Source organism: Oryza brachyantha, chromosome 10 (genome assembly GCF_000231095.2).
Source record: "Oryza brachyantha chromosome 10, ObraRS2, whole genome shotgun sequence".
Taxonomy (NCBI): domain Eukaryota; kingdom Viridiplantae; phylum Streptophyta; class Magnoliopsida; order Poales; family Poaceae; genus Oryza; species Oryza brachyantha.
In genome coordinates, this window is record NC_023172.2 from 7,958,868 (window position 1) to 7,977,213 (window position 18,346).

An 18,346-nucleotide genomic window follows, 5' to 3' on the forward strand; every position below is an offset into this window, starting at 1 on the left:
AATGATTTTATGATTGTAATAATGTGGTGTTAAGCTTCTGTATGTCTTTGATGCAACATTCAGGTTATCCATAGTAAAGAGATAATATCGAAACTATAATAGGTACAATTACAGAACTCAATTTGAGTCATGAAATAAACGCACAGTTAAAGTACGGCTTTTCTCTCCAACTCTCCTCGTTTAAATTCATTTTCATCTTACCCTAAATACCCTCATTTAATGGAGAACATCAGAATTTTACCTATTTATGATAATTCATCTTTTAAATATTAGAAGAGCACTTATTTTGGAACAGGGGACAGAAACCATCTAAATATGCATCCTCATCTTTTCAACTTTGCTTATGTTTGTAAACCAAAATTTAAACTTTTAACCTTAAAATTGGTGCTAATTTTTATGGTTTTTTCACCAAGTTTATTTTTCAGCATTGGCTTTAAGATCGCTAAAAATATTGGTGCTAACCTTAAAAGTGTATAGGGACGTGGACCACTTTTCACTTTTGCAAAAAAAATGGCAACTTTTGCATGTCTCTAAACACAAACTTGCAAAAATACAATGCTAAAACTTTTATCAGCAAAACTTTAGTCATTTGTCATTTGTCATTCCAAATGCCTCTAAACAGGACCTAAGTATATAAACGTTTTATCCCAATTTTTTCTTCGTTTGCAAACAATCACCCATAACCATCTATTAACGTGTAAAAACTATAGTTGCATTTAATAAATGTTTGGATCACGAGAGAGGAAAAAAAAAAGAACTTCGATCAAAACAAGAGAAAAATGAACACGCGGCGGGTACAAATTGCTCTACTTTTTTGACAGAAACACACAGGCTGCAGAAGTTGTTGAAGTTTGACCTTTTAGAGAGTGGGTCAGTCAGTCTTTTCGGATTAATAAACCATTATGAATTCCAACGCTTAATTTTCGGATTAGTAAAGTCCTACTTTATGGACTTTACTGTTTGGTGGCTGCTACCTAAAAGAAATTAGAAAAGCACTGGGCAGTTCAATGTACAGGCATGTACTTCTTGCAAATCTTCCCCTTTTTTAAGATTAAGGATTGCGTAAGTACATTGTTTGTTACCCAAATTAATCAATTAAGTAGTTAATAAGTTTGTTTTGGCATCATTTGTATCGTTCCAGTTTGGTAGTAGTTCTTGTTAACGCCGCAGTTGGACATTCAACAGAGCAGATAGGAATGCTGGGAACGGTATTGTTTTAAAACTGTTTCTTTGGCGTCGTATCTATATGAATTATAATAAATAAATTTTAAAAACAGTAAGGGTTAAAAAAATAATAGTTTTGTTATCTATTCGGAAACGGTATCGGAACGGTTGGAAATTTCCGTGGTTTTTACACCTCTTTGGACGTCATTGGATTATAGTATGTTTGATGAGGCCGACTCCGGTGTATATTATAATTTAATTCAGACCGTTGATCTAATTTTGTTAGACAGTTATGATTAAATTATACTACTAACAATATTAGGTGCAGTAGAATTCTGAGAGAGCAATATCGTTTTTTTACTGTGATAGTAAGTGTGTCTTGTTGGGCTTTTTTTATCCGTGCATAATGTGATAAAAAATAATTAATACAAATCTAATATTAATCAAAGTAAAAAAACCTTTTAAAATCAATGAACGAGATTAGTTCTACTGGCAGTATTATATTACAAGTAATATGCACCGAAGCGTTTCTCATGTTTGATAGTTCACGTCTATGATGTTGGAATCTGCAATTAGGCTGGAAATATGTACATTTTATATTGTCTCAATCAGAGATGATACTTTAATTAGAGTTAAACTGTATATTGATTATTGAGTCTTATGTTATTCTCTCTTTGCGATTACACGAAACGCACATGCATATACACTGATACACCGCATTTACACCCTTGCATGTAATTCTGTAAGTTCGCAAAGAGTTTATCATCAGTATATTTAAGAAATGATCTTATTCCCCGTGGCATATAAATAAAAGTAAGAAATGTTTAAAGCAGTAATTATTTGGTTGTGAAAAGAAAACAGTAAGGGATGTATTACAAAAATCATTGAAATTTCAAAAGTTTGCTTTAAATTTGAAAAGTAAATTTTGAATGAATATGTGTATGCAGTATGAAAATTCTGGATTTTGTCATAACCATATACTCCCTTCTTTTTATATTGTAAAACTTTCTGACTACCCATGGTGGTTTAATGTATATGTTTTATATATATATCCAAATTCATTATGTTCATATAAATTTAGAAAAAAGCAACAGGTCTTATAAGGTGAACTGAGGGTAAATTACCTTCCAGCAGTATTTTCACTTAATGGTTCATGCAAATTTTAATATTTATAATTTTGCTATTAAAATTTGAACTTTTTAATACTTAAATTTCGTTAATTTCAAAAAGAAACTTGTGAATACATATTTCATCCACTCTAGTATATTTTTATAGCTGAAAATTATTATTTAGTGAGAACATTTATCATCTTGTAGTATAAAGTAGGGGTAATATTGTTATTTCAAAAAAATAATGGTCGATTAATGAAATGGACACGTAAGGGATCAAAGTAGAAAGTGAAGGGTACGAAAGAGATTAGGCAAAACACAAAGACATATAAGAAATTGGGTAAAAAGTATTCTCTTTATTGCAAAAGGAATGAACTTCTAGGATGAACATGAACATGTCCTAATATATCACCGGAAATGCCAAATACATCACAACAAGTTGGTTTTTTGGACCGAGGGAATAAGAGATATGCAAAGAATTTTCTCTTATAAAAGATCATATGATTAGACCCTATGAAAATCTTTTGTAGATGCTTCTTCGCAACAAAGGAATGAGTTATTAGCATTTCTACATTGTAAGTATTTTCTAATGATTTTCACAATTTAACTTCTAAGTGAAAATAGAAAAAAAATATCTCTTTTACCAAAGCAGACCTAATCATATGGTAGGTTCCCTGTGATTTTGGATTCATGCGAGAGTGAAATTTTTTCCTTGCACCTTTTTAATATTTACTTTTAAAAGTAAACACCCAAAATTTTATTTCCAAAGTCTGCGTCTTTTCTCGTCAGCTTGACTGGTGTAGCAAAAACACTGCCACACTAATAGATTATGGTGTAATAGTGTTACATTACTAGGTTTGTTTTTAAAAATAAATATAAAAAGGTGCAAGAAATTAAAAATATTCTGTGAGATCCACCAAAGAAACCCCTCTACACGGGCGAGAGAATATCATATAGAATATGCCATATTTTTTAGTGGGTCTGATCAGATTATGCCTTTCTGATCCCTTGATTCCTTAACCTTCACAGTTCTAGGCCACTAGGTTAATACTCCATCTGCATTCAAGTATATAAACTTTTAACATCATGTTTGACTATTTTTCTTATTTTAAAATTAAGAAAATCTATCAAATGTCACTGACAAACACTTAACTTCAAAAATATCATAAACAAATACAAGTTCTACAAAATATCATCGTACAAATAAATATGTCTAAAAATATATATCACTATTGTTAGAGTTACATCAATATTTTTTCGTCAATGTATTTAACGGTAAAGATGAATGGAACTCTAACGATGATAACATTTCTCAAACAAAGTCGTTTGTTAACTCAGACTCGTTAATATTATTTATTAGACTTAGACATTTGTCAATGATATTTCTTAGATTTTTCTTTTTAAACTTTAGTGCAAACATGCAAAGATATAACTCATATTTAAAGTATATTTTTAATAAAACTAATGGTCAAACATCATATCCAAAGTTTAAAATGGTATATATGTAATAGCTTCTTTTAATAAAACACATGGCCAACAATTATACCAAAAAATAACAGCGTCATATATTCGGATCCGTAGGTAATATTTTTCTCCCCTGGTTGTATCTTATTAGAATGAGCCACCAATTTATGCACGCCAACATAGAAAATTTACGCTGGATTCATTTAAGATATAAGAGACGAATTAACAATCAAAGTCCGATTATCCGTCAATTTCCGAATATAATTTTAAATTCCTGTGAGGAAAAGGAGACCTGCACTGCAATTAAACCCAGATCATATCGTCTGCACTCTGCAAAACAAATCGGATAGAATGAATGCACATGTTGGGTACAGATTGGAGCGAACGACAGACAGAATCTGCGGGCAGTGCGAGCCACTGTTGATAGCCACGTACACCAAACCAAGGGGTATTTAGTCGGTGAATGAAAATTCGTTTATATCATATCAGACATTTGATTGGACGTTGGAAGAGGTTTTTGACACGAATAAAAAAACGAATTTCACGGCTGGCGTGGAAACCGTGAGACGTATCTTTTGAGTCTAATTAGTCCATCATTAGCGCATGTAGGTTACTGTAGCACTTACGGCTAATTATGTATTAGTTAGACTCAAAAGATTTATCTCACGATTTCTCACGTAACTGTGCAATTAGTTTTTCGTTTTATCTATGTTTAATACTCTATTTAGATGTCTAAAGATTCGATGTGATGTTTTTTGGGTGAAAATTTTTGGCAACTAAACAAAGTAAGGGTGATTAACCAACTATCTGCAAATAAAAAAATAATATATAAATAAATTTTTTTATGTATTGGATTCTTAGAGATCTAAAAGCCAAGACCGAAAAAATAAATTTCAGTAAAAAAATCTTAAAATTAGTTTTAAATTTAGGATTAAAAATTTAAATTATAGCTTATAAAGTATAAGGGAAAAGATTAGGGGTAAGTAATCCCAGCAAACGAATTTAAGGCTCTGCGAATTTACCTGAAATTTACCGGGTGTTTGGCGTACAGAATTGTGGTCAATGGGCGAGCATGTGCTTTTTTGATGTGGTACCTCAGCTCGGCGGTCAGGTTAACGTGCGTACACTGCGAAATTAGTAATTGGTACTACCTCCGTCCCTAGCGCCGTTAACTTTTTCATGCACATTTGATCATTCGTCTTATTTAAAAAATTTACATACTTACTAATTATTTTTATATCATTTTATTTATGGTTAAATATACTTTTATACATATATATAAATTTACATATTTTTTTAAAAAATTAAATAAGACGAATAGTCAAATGTATATAAAAAATTAATAACGTCAAGTGACAGAGTGATGCATATCTTGGACGCGGCTATAAAAACAATCCATCAGACAATGGCACATGTTTTTTCTGTAGAATGGATTTGATGTCTCGGTTGAATGCAGGCCTTCGTTCGAACTAGCCCTAAACCAAGCGTAAACCTTCATGTTTTTGTAGTCAAAGTAGATCTGTGTCGCCTAAGCTGAACTTGTCAGGTGGTCTTACTTGATGCTGAGGTACATAAACTTAGGCCTGATTTAGTTCCCAAATTTTTTTTTTCAAAAACATTACATTGAATTTTTGGACACCTAAATAATTGCATAGTTATGGAAGAAATCTTAAGACGAATGTTTTGAGTCTAATTAGTCCATGATTAGCCATAAGTGCTACAGTAACCAACATGTGCTAATGACGGATTAATTAGGCTCAAAAGATTAGTCTCGCGGTTTCTAGGCTAGCCATGAAATTCGTTTTTTTTATTCGTGTCTGAAAACCCCTTCCGACATCCGGTCAAACATTCGATGTGATGTTTTTGTCAAAAAATTTTGGCAACTAAACACCACCTTATAAAATACATATTTACATCATTAAATGGAAAGCGTAACTAAATTTTTGAGGGTTTTGGATGACTGATGGCAAACTAAATAAGGGACAAATTACCTTTCATGCGTTAACACAGGTTCGATCCTCAAAATGAAAAGGAATATGCTTAAAGGCTCAAGCCGGATATATTCGGTTTTTATTTTCTATTTTAGTACTAGGAAAACTGTATTATTAAGAAGAACTTTTGTATAGCTTGATGTTTGTGTCCAAGTGCTCAGAGAAGCACCGCACTCATAAGGGAAAGTGGTATTTGTTCATTAGCAAAATTTGCTATAAGGCATTGAAAAAATGTGTAATTAGCCGGTGGACACCGTAAGATCACGAATTTGTTACAGGGCACCACAAAAGTGTGGTAATTAGTTATAGGGCACTCTGGCTAATTTTTACTATTTTTGGAGTCAAAAATTCTAAAAATGACGAGATTGCCCTCGGTGGCCAACCCGTTATGTCGATTGGGTCCGATCGAACTAGACTCAGTTGGTCTCGGCGCCGCATCACACCCGAACCCTAGCCTATAGGGCGAGTGAGCAGGCAGCGATGGCGGCAACCCAACGGCGACGAGGGCGCATAACGGGTTGGCCGTCGAGGGGCAATCTCGTCATTTTTAAAATTTTTGACTCCAAAATATTAAAAAATTGGCCAGAGTGCCTGGTAGCTAATTACCACATTTTTATAGTGCCCGCCAACAAATTCGTAATCTTACGGTGTCTACCAGCTAATTACGTGTTTTTCGATACCCTGTAACAAACTTTGCCTTGTTCATTAGTGGTGAACCGGTGATCGAAAGCTCCTATCGAGACAATCGAAAGTTGTAATCATCCTTCTTTGTTTGACCGAGAGCCTTGATCATAAGTGTTGATAATGCTCATCAAAAGTTCTGATCAAGCCTCTCTACTGGATAGAAAATGTTGTTCAGAAGCTATGATGGATCCGATCAGAAGTCCCGATCCAGTCTTCTAAGAGTTTTCCTAATTGTTGGTCAGAAGTTTCAATGGGTACTATCAAAAGTTCTGAAGTTTAAATCTGTGAGTAAGGCTAGTTTCTAAAGGGATGCAAGTATTTAATTCCCCTCAACCCATTTTGAGATGTTACCTGCCACATCTTTTAGACCTACTCCCTTATTCTTTCTTTCTAGGGTTTCCACCCTTATCCCCCTTAGATCTAGGGCTTCTCTGTGCTTGTGAGTTAGAGATTTAGGGATTTGGAGAGCTTATAAGAGTATGATTGAGCACTTGGAGATCGACTTCAAGACCATATCTTGAAGCTTATTACTCTTGGATGCAGCTGCCCTAGCTAGGTAGGCATCGTTCGCGAGCATCCGGTTATTATTGATAGCCTAGGAGAATTTGTGCGACCTTCCCTCAAATCTGCAAAAGAAAAGAAGTAAGCTTAGTGCAAACTAAGAGCATCTCCAACATTAGCTACCCTCCAAGATTTTGGCTAATGTAGCAAAAAAAAACACACATTGAAGAGACTAGTCAGCCAAACTAACTGGCCAAGTAGCCATCCTTCACCTTTGCTTACATACCATTAGGGCAAATATAAACCATGGATAGTGGAATTTGACTAGGTCGAATCCATGGTGGTGTCTGATTCGCATCTTTATCGCCAGGATGAGCCAATGACCCTTGACAAACGATCAAATCCATGGTGGCGTTTGATTCGCACTTGCTAGTTATGCAACAGAAGCCTTCGATTGCGGGACTCAAGGCTACAACACCTAGATCTATCGCTTGACGGCGGTGAAGGCGCTAAGAGGCATGTCACAGTTTGGGTCGTTAGTGGAGGACACTATAGAGGTCATGTCTAGATCTACGGCTCAACGGAGCCACCATGGCACCATAGCTCAAGGCAACGAACAAAGTGCTCGAAGGAAGCATAGCTCGAGCCATTAGCAGAGCTCTCGTGGTGGCGCGACAAAGTGACCTCGATGGTAGCGTAGCTTGAGCCTGTAGGCAGTAGGAATATGTTTTCAACCAGCGATGATATTAAGACCCATCCACCCGTAGTTTTCTTTTCCCTGGACCATCTCTTCTCTTAGGGCAATCATAGTACGGGAATGTGTTAAGTGGTCTCACCATGCCACATTCGACGCTGTCCTTTGTGGATGGGAGAGATGGCAAGGGCAAGTAGCCTCTACATGTCGCACATGGCTTCTGCAGGGCGTGGGTGGTCTCGACAGAGGTGGCCGCAAGGGCACGACAGAGCTCTGCGCTAGGGAGGTCACACATCCGCCTCGTCGTATCCCAGCAATGTAATGCAAGCCCACTCCCATAGCTTGGCATCTTTTAGAGCTCCAGCAACCAGAGAAAAGGTGTGGTAAGAATAAGAAAAGGAGCCTATAGTTACACTAATGAGCTTGCGGCTAGATCTGGTGGCGCCTTCATGTCACTGTTGTCAAGGTCATCACACAATTCACGCCGCCTCTGAGTTCTTTACCTCCGATTTGTCCCGCACCAATCTGCTCCACCCGAGTTGCCTTCGATCTGCCGCCATCTGCTGGGAGGAGTGGAGAGCTCACACTGTCTGCTAGCGCTACGACGAGAGGGGAGAAGTGGGACAATGGTGGTGAGAGGGGAGTAATGGCGACGAGAAGGGAGGTGGGGTGATTGTGGCGAGAGGGCCAAAGTGGGGAGTGGACGAGAAGTGTGATTTTGTATTTGTTTATGGATCTAAGGGTGTCTATTGCAAAATCTTGAACTTCTTTATAAATAAAATAAATATGTGAACTGATATGAAAAAAACTAGGAACTAGTATGCAAAGTTAAAGACATGGTTTAAATCACTATACGCTATAGAAAAAGGAGGAGATTTTTCTTATTAGACTTAAATCTCTATCCTAGCTAACCGTGCAAGGCCACTTATTAGAGCGGTTTTGATCGTAAATACCCTTAGAACTCTCCTAGATCTAGGAAGTCACCCTTATCTCAACAAAAATACCCTAGCATCAATGAAACGACGCCATCTTCGATTCTATGTCTCCACCCCCACGCTCTTCCAACAGCAGCTCGCTTCCTACCTGAACCCCCAGTCATATCACTCACCACCGTGGATCGAGCACCCTAAGGCCCCGTTCAGTTCATAAAATGTTTTTACAAAAACATCACATCGGATATACGGACACAGATTTGAAGTATTAACGTAGTCTAATTACAAAACAAATTACATATTGCGCCAAGAAACCGCGATACGAATCTTTTAAGCCTAATTAATCTGTCATTAGCACATGTGGTTTACTGTAGCACTTATGACTAATCATGTACTAATTAGACTTAAAAGATTCATCTCACGATTTTTTTCATAGCTGTGTAATTACTTTTAATGTTTATGTATATTTAATGCTCCATTTGGATGTCTAAAAATTCGATAGAGTGTTTTTTAAGAAAACTCCGTGAGGGAGAAAACACATCCTCCCCAAGCGCATTAATTGATCATGCAAGCAAGAGAGTATATACGTAGTAGACGACGACTCGCCACGGCCCTGGCCCTGGGCCTGTAGCAGCAGCATGCCTGGCTGCATACGTACATGATATATACAGCCATTTCTGTTGGCTGACCGAGGAACGGCCGGCATATTTGGCATTACGCTCCACTTGCTGCCTCTACTCTTGCTTTGGTTGCGGCAGCCGCACGTTCTTTTCACCCACATTATTCCCCGGCTTTATAACCACGTACGTTTTTCAAACGGTTAATGGTATTTTTTTAAAAAATGTTTTTCATTTAAAAACATTATCTCATCTTTGCAGAATAGATTATTTTCAATTCATAATATTTAATTCATCGTCTGTGTAATAGCTTAAAAAAATGATCATTGATCAACCAAAAGAACGCAGCTCGAAGCAGGGGCGGATTTACCATCGGGCCTGCGCCATTGAAGCCTCCTTAACAAAATTTTAGGTATTACTTAAAAAAAATGAAGGACTGAAAAGTAGTTCCCTCTCATCCAGCCCCTCATAATATTTTTTCTGAATCTACCACTAGCCATTCCTACGTGTGATTAGTGTTCCCTTTAGCAAGGTTGGTATAAGCTTTCTGATGGGTGTTGATTATATTTGAATTAACATGATTTTAATTAAACCACATTAATTTTTTTGTTTTAGATAAATATAAAACCAACTAACTGAAGCAGATCAGTTCGAATGTGTGGATCCAAATGGTTCATCCATTCAGGTGCGCATGAGAATTAAATATGAATGTATACATGAAGTATAGCACTACACAAAATAAAATAAAAAGAGGGTTTAAAGGTACAAGCTAAGTATTCGAAAACAATCATCACCATCATTACTTGTGCCTCTTTACGTTTTCGGAAAAGCAAGCAGTACTGTTTGGTTGGCAGCCGCCGGCGCCATGCAAAGCAAATCATGTCCATACGATGCCACCCGGCTAATAATCCTAATTAAAACTTAGTTAATTACATAGACCAAGACCCTATGCCATAGCAAATTTCGGTGATATGATCGTTCATCATTGCACACGTACTACCTGATGTATTTCAAAATATACGATGTATTTTATTTCTGTAATATAATAATTTAATCAAAAATTACTTTATTCATATATCACTTGTATGATATAAAAGTATAATCATCAAAAATACTTTCAAATATGAATATAATAATATTGTTTTTGTGTTATAAAAAATTATGGGCTAGTTTAGTTCCAAAAAACTTCTTCCAAAAACATTATATTGAATCTTTAGATATCTAAATAGAGCATTAAATTTAGATGAAAAAAACTAATTGTACAACTAGTGAAGATATCGTGAGACAAATCTTTTAAGCCTAATTAGTCTATGATTAGCTATAAGTGCTACGGTAACCGGCTCAAAAGATTTTGCGGTATAAGATTTGCTTTTTCATTCGTGTCTAAACATCTAGTCAAACATCCAACGTGACACCTAAAAATTTTCTTTTTACGAACTAATCGTGCCCTATATGTAATAGATAATTCTTCTCTCAACTTATTATATAGGGTCTATAGTTTGAAATAGGTAGTAATAACCTGCTAGCCAGATCTCCCGATCAATCAATCAGTCTCAATCATTATCTTTTGCAACACAATCACAGGCTTTTTGGACATAAACAAATTAAAGTAGGATTGCATGGGAAAGGAACTAAACATGTAGGAAGTCATATTAACCCCACATGCATGACACAGCCGTACTGTACCTTCTGTAATAAGCATCATGGAGCTAAATTAACCCTAATTTAATCAGGTGGTAAAGTATACAGCTTTCTATGCTGATAATTAAAGTTTTAATGATGTGGCTTAGCTGTTCTTAAAAGGCAAAGCAAAGCCCAAATAAATAATAAAATAAACGGCCTTAGCGCTTATCTACCATGGCTCTAAGTGAAGCTGAAGACCCACCATTCTTTTCTGGTTAACGGATGGATGCACAAGCTTCCAAACTTCTATCCAGTCCTATTGTTCGTAAAATAAATATACATGATTTTTAAATAGTTTTTAGTCTACTTTTTAACTTTATAATAGTTTACTCATGCATTTGAGCAATGAATAATATCACAAAGTATTCATCCATTAGCCATTCAACTGCAAAGAATAACTATGTGTTGTTTCTGGTCTATTAGGGGTGGACAGAAAGCCCGTGGCTCGTTAGCTCACTCGACTCGTGACAAACTCAACTCGGCTCGGCTCAGCTTGGCTCGTTTCATTTTTCTAACGAGGTAGCTCGAGTTGGCTCGTGAGCTACTCGTGAGCCTAACGAGCTAGACCAAAGACACGCGATTCGTCGGCGTTAAATGCATGTGTTTAGTGCTTCATAGGTTCACCATGTGATTTGTTGGTTCAAACTTCAATATTTAGATACAATTTCATATTATTTGCATGTTTGAACTGAAAATTTGCTTGTATAACCTATTGAAAAATTCTTTAGGCTAACTTTTTATGCATGGCTCACGAGCCTATCTAGCCAGGTCGAGCTTTATAACGAGCCGAGTTGAGCCAAGCCAAACCAACTCATTATCTTAACGAGCTAGACCGAGCCGAACCGAGCTAGCTCGTTATCCACCCTGTAGTCTATGGACTTATGGATTATGCATAACACGGTTCTCAAACTACAATTCTCCAAAACAAAATTGACGTAAGCATTTTTTAGATAATAAAGGCTTTTATTAAACTCATTCAATTACATATAGCTGTCTTGAGAACAATCCGGTATTTTACATAATCTATGCCGACATTGTTTCGATAAGTTATTCTAAACTATTTATGTTTACATTATATACTATTTAATTTTCCACGTAAGAAGTTGTTCATAATATGTCTGATCATCAAATAATAGAGTAACTTATAAAAAAGTCAACTTATTGGTGAAGATATTTGCCATAAAAACACCTTTCTAAGCAAGTCTTACCACATATCCACAATGGTGAAGAGCCAAAGAGTAACATATGTGGGGTCATTTTTTGATAATTTTTTTTAACTTTTTTTACTGCAGTTATGCATATACTTGATTTGTCCTAAAATAGTTCATGTTTCTACTTTAAATTAAAGTAAAAAAATAAATTTATTTTAGTACTGAGTAAGTATAAGTTCTGATCTAAATTCCCACAGCAACTTGCTATATGGGCCCCTTAGCCTTTGCCATCTAAGCAGAGGTAAAAGGAGAGGAAGCCAAAGCAACAATCGGAACAATAATTGGCAACAGTGCCAGGGCACACTCACACATCACACACATACAGCAGATGTCACTGTTTATTAGAGAGTGTCTTTGCACTGCATCACATTGACACATCGTCCATGTGATGAAGGGTGACGAAAGAAAAAGTTACAGCTCAGCATGGCCATTGTTGATGCACCAGAGTCACAAGCACACCAACAAACACACAAACAAAAGCTGCCTGAATGATTCTTCAGAGAGCCCCAATGGGGCTCTGGCTAGCTAGCCGCATAGCAGAGCTGAGGCCATGTTCGTTTGAGCGCCGGTAAGTTAATTTACCCTGACGCGAAAAACAGAGTAATAAATTAGTACATAATTAATTAATTATTAATTATTAAAAAATATAAAATTGATTAATATGATTTTTAAAAACAACTTTTCTATAAAAAAATTTTTAAAAAATGTAACGTTTAATAGTTTAGAAAACGTGCGTACAAGAAACGTGAAAGATAAGTTAAGTAAGAGCGGGACCGAAAGCTGCCTGAGTTACCTACCTACACCTAGCAAGATCATCAGCTACTAGTGGAGCATGTGGCCTACTACTGCAAGATGCAACATCATGTGTTATTTAGGATAGATTTTCTTTTGCACCCCCGTTTTCCGGATTGATAAAAGGTGATTTATTTATAAAAAATATAATTCCATTGTATAATTTTATAGCATTTAATTTCATTGTTTATATCATTTAATATATATTATAAAATTAAATAATCTTTTATCTTTCATCTATAGTCTTAAAAGAAACACAACCATGTGTGTGTGCACTGTGGCTGGCCAAGCCTTGTGGCAGGGAAAAGACAGTGGAAAAGGATAGCCTATAGCTCTCTGAAGCTGAAGCTGGATTGGATAATGCAATCCAATGCAGTGCAGTGCAAGCCTGCTGGCTTCTTTTGGGTGCCACTCCAATGCCAAGAAAAAGGCTGTGCCATTTTGCTTCTATTTGCACAAATGGAGGGGAAAGCCTGCACCAGAAATTGGTGTTGCATTTGCATGGATACATGGGGATGGTGTAGTACTTCTCTTTCATTGGTTGCTTTTCCATCACTGCTATTTTGTCTAGTGTATGATTGGCCAATTCAGTGCTTAATTACAGTTCACATAGTAGTCACAAGATGATCCCTGGATTTGAGTGGTACATATATCTCCTAGCCTAGGTACTAATTAACTCTGCCAATGGCATAAAAGGCCAATCTAGGTGATCCTTTTCCCTGCCAGGACAAAAGTAATTTCCCTTTTTTGTGTCAAGAGATAAAGGTAAATTTAGTATGGCTATTGTAAATTGCCCTATGCTTGTCCGTATGGATTGGATAAGATGATGTCTATTACGTCTAGTTTATTCAAATGTTTGTTAATGCTAGTCATTCATATTGGGGAAGAGTTAGATGCTAAGAAATGGATCTCATTTGTTGATCAGTAGAGTATATATGAACAATAAAGCCTTCATCTTTTGGGTTTTTAGCTAAAAAAGGTTAAACATCATATTTATAAATAAAAAATATTTTTTAAATAAAACTTTTATATACGTGTTTATAACTATCAAAAACAAAGGCTAAAAATAAGCTACAATAAAAAACATAAAATCAACTCTAAATTAAGATTGAAAATCTAAATTTTAGCTTATAAGCATAAGCAGAAGCAGAAAGATTAGGTTAAGGTTTTACGATGCAAATTCTAGATAACTGAAATCTCTAAAAAAATTGTGTATGGAGCCAACTCATAATTCTGAAATGTATTATTATCGGTGACAGAGTAGCACGCTTGGTCAACCGGAATTGTTTAGGGCAACAATTATTCTTGCAATTTAGAAATTACTTCGTTTTAATTATTCCGTTGCTATCAATGGAACCTAACCGTATTTTCCCACATAGCTAGTAAAAATGAGAGGCAGAGTAGTACATATGTGTGTGTGATTAAGTAAAACGGGAAGCATCTGAATACTAAAAAAAACACCATCCATTATGTAGTACATATGTGCGTGTGTATTTCATCATCTACAATTTCTAATACCGAATTCCAAGCATTTTCTCAGCTATCTAGCCCATCCACGTGGCACGATCCCACCACCAGCTTTTTACCTGGTGTTTTTTTTTTCCCTAGATTGCAGGCAGCCACAGGGGAGGGGCTTGATCAACCGGAGGCACCGGGAGAAATCCCAATGGATCCGTTGCTGCCACGGCCAATCCGCACTCCTCGCCGCGCCGAGACCAAAGGTGAGCGCATTTACCCTTCTCTCTCTTATCGTAAGCTCTGCCACAAATTTAAGGGCTGTTTGGGACATACGGCTAAAGTTTAGCTCCTTGTCCTATCGAATGTTTTGATCCTTTTAAAAATAGTAAATGTAGACTATTAATTAAACCCATCTATAATCTTAGACTAATTTGCGAGACGAATCTATTGAGCCTAATTAATCCATAATTAGCCTATGTGATGCTACAGTAAACCTAATCTAATTATGGATTAATTAGGCTTAAAAAATTCGCCTCGTGGATTAGCACTCATTTATGAAATTAGTTTTTTTATTAGTTTATATTTAATACTTCAAATTAGTGTCCAAATATCCGATGTGACATGGGGCTAAAAAGTTTAGCCCCATCTAAACAACCCCTTAATACGGCCTGCGTTCGGCTGCAGCTGACCAGCTAACATATCTGCGCTTTTTTCTATTTTTTTATTGGAAGATAAACGATATATTTATAAATAAAAAGTAATTTCACTAAGGCCGGCCACTACCGCGCGCCCCCGACCCGTCACCAGTGAGGCCCGACCGCCGCCGCCCCCAATGTGCTGACCCTGAGATCGTCGCGTCCATCTCCACAGGGACACAACGGCCGCAAGACCTCCACCGCTGTTGGTCGATTTGCCATCGGCCGTCTCTGCTCCAGCCACTGCCCCCGACACGCCACCCTCGACCCATCACCGAGGCCCGCCCTTCGCCGCCGCCCGATAGCCGAGAGAGAGAAAAGATAAAAGATAGGTAGGTGACAGTGAATTGACTTTAAAAAATTAAGAAACATTTTGGTGGTTATTTTGTAAACAGTTTCTATATTTTTATCCAATCATGAAATAATCTTTGAACTACTATTTCAATTTTACTGCCTCATTTTCCACATTTCAATAAATAGCTAAATAAATAAATAAAACACATTTTTGTTACGTTTACTTTCTCGCCCCACTGAAATTAAAAAAATATATAAATTTGATGTTATTAATTATTCTACCCAATAGTTAGAATTATGCATTTATAATTACAATCACTAAAAATAAACTTGCAAGTCTATAATTACGCGCGGCAAAGCTAGACGACGGTCGCGCCGCCACTGAGATGGGCCGCCCGACAGCTGGGAGAGAGATGGGGATCGAGAGAGGGAAGAGATAAAGAAAGAGGTCGGACAATGAATGTAGTAAAAAAAAACTAAGAGAGAAAAAGTTATTTTGTAGAACAATTTCTATATTTCTACCCAATCATGAAATATTTAAAGACTATTATTTCAACTTTAGTGTCTCATTTTCCATATTTCAATAAAAGCTAAATAAATAAAACAATTTCCATTTCGTTTACTTTCTCACCCCACTGAAATTAAATATATATATATATAGTTTGTTGTTATTTATTATTTGAAGACTATTATTTCAATTTTAGTGTCTCATTTTCCACATTTCAATAAATAGATAAATAAATGAAAAACACATTTTCATTAGTTTTACTTTCTCACCCCACTAAAAATTAAAAATATATAAATTTACTATTATTTATTATTCTATGCATTTATAATTATAATCAAAAAGTAAACAGGCTAATCTATGATTACACACGGCAAAGCCGTGCGACCTTTCTAGTTACATCTAATGCTTGTATAATCTTGCATCATTCAACCATCAATATAACAAATGTAGATTCTAGATGCTACTAGATGACATATCACAATAACAGTTCAACATAGGCCCATTGAGCCCACATTTGAACTAGTGTTATACATGGGTCCAAAATGGGCTTACAAAGGTTGTTGGTTCTCCACCGATGTTGGTACAAACAAAATTTTCCCAGATGTATTCAAGAGATGCTTGATTGAAAACTGTTTTTGCTTGCAACAAGTTTAACTGAACAACACTATGTCCAATTTCTTTCAGCTGCCAGGTCAAGGCAAAAACTTAATATTCCAATTAAGTGAAAACTTCCACGGGAATTGAAAACATGAAAATGTGCATATTACTTCCTCAGCTATCGCGTTTGTCCATAATCTAGAAATGCTTATATTTTGGAACAAAGATAATAAATTATATTATTTTTGGCGACTGGATTTTCACATATATGCCAACACCACCGAAGGGGTTAAATTGAATGGTTTAAGAGTTGGGTGCGTAGTGTTCAGTAAAGGAGTGAAGTGTTGGTGTATTTTGAACAAATTCAATGGTTAGGGTGGCAAATGGACTTATTACTTAAGTAAATTACGTTTTGGACCATATTATATTGTCAAAATTACACTTTGAACCACCACTAAACCCATCTTCTCACTTAGATTTAGTTTTTCTTTTGGTCATTTTTTGTGTTTTGAATCACCCAACTCCCTTTTCTAGTCATTTCTAATTATCTAGCCATCTTTCCAACAGAAATATGGTCGCAGATGGGAAAGTTTGCTAGCGTGTTAGAGTCGATGTGATTGAGTTTGTTAACAACTTAACATGTGCCGAAAAAAGTTATTTTGGATGGTTTAAATTACAACAATGGAAACATGATCCAGTCCAAAGTGACAAGATTGGCTTAAGTGTGGTTCAAATTAAAACTTTGACAATAAATATTGCCCAAATTGCAATTTATTTAAAATATTATTACCACTACATCATGATAGCAACATAAGGCACGAATGGTTGACTAAAGTGAAACATAAAAAAAAAATCACCATATGGTGATCAAGCAAGATGCGTAGTCCTGATCATAATTTAATAAAAATAACAAATACTTAGTCAATGCCCATTTTATTTTGTACATTTATTAAAAAAAATATCAATATAATGTCTATGCATCTTGCTTAATCACCATATATGGTGCGTTTTATTTATCAAATCTAGGTTAACCTGCTCTCACAAAAGTTCAACTTTCTCTAACTGCAGCTAGTTTTAAAAAGGTAGCAGAACACTAAGTGCATTAGGTTTGCTTATTCATCAATCTTTTAACTGCTCATTTGGCTTATCACTTCCATTGGTTCCTGGTTCGATCTATATGCATTGTCCCAACGCCACTGTTCACAACCAGAACCAAACAATAGGAAGCATCAAAACAGCATCATGCTCTGCATGCATATGCATGGACAAATGTGCTTTGGACTGAAGATCCACAGACATCCTGTGTTGGAATGGTTCACCATCTCTGAATCTCCTGTCCCAATCTATGACATAAGGTAAATGGTTAAAAGAGAGTTTTTTTTAATGTTATTGAAAATGTACCTTAAGGTACCATATAATATATAAAATGTTAGTACCTTATTGTACAATGTACCTTCAGATACAAGAATTTTACACTAAAAATTATCTCAAGGTCGTTTTCAAGAATGATAAAAAAGCCATAAAAGAGAACACAGAAAATTTGCTTGGAGAGACAAACAAAACAAGTCTCCATTGCAGTAGATTTGAAAATAACTACCTCTGTCCGTAAATAAATGCACTTCTAGCATTCAAACTTTATCTAAGATTGTTGCTCTTGAATAATTCTTCTTCAAGTTTTTTTCCCATCTTAACCCCATCTGCTCTTTTACTCTCAACACCATATTCAGGTTTCCCCTATCTTAAACCCAACTATTCTAATTCCAACCACTTATCACTTAATAAGGGGCATCTAGGTTATTTTTTAGTACAAAAAATGCACTTATTTAGAGAAGTAGGTACTACTTGATCCTGGTGTCAACCAAGTGTGATGATAGTCCTTTTATGCAAATATAAAATACTTGTTCTAGCTACTGATATATTAACTTTTCGAATCCAGAGAAAATGATTTTAGG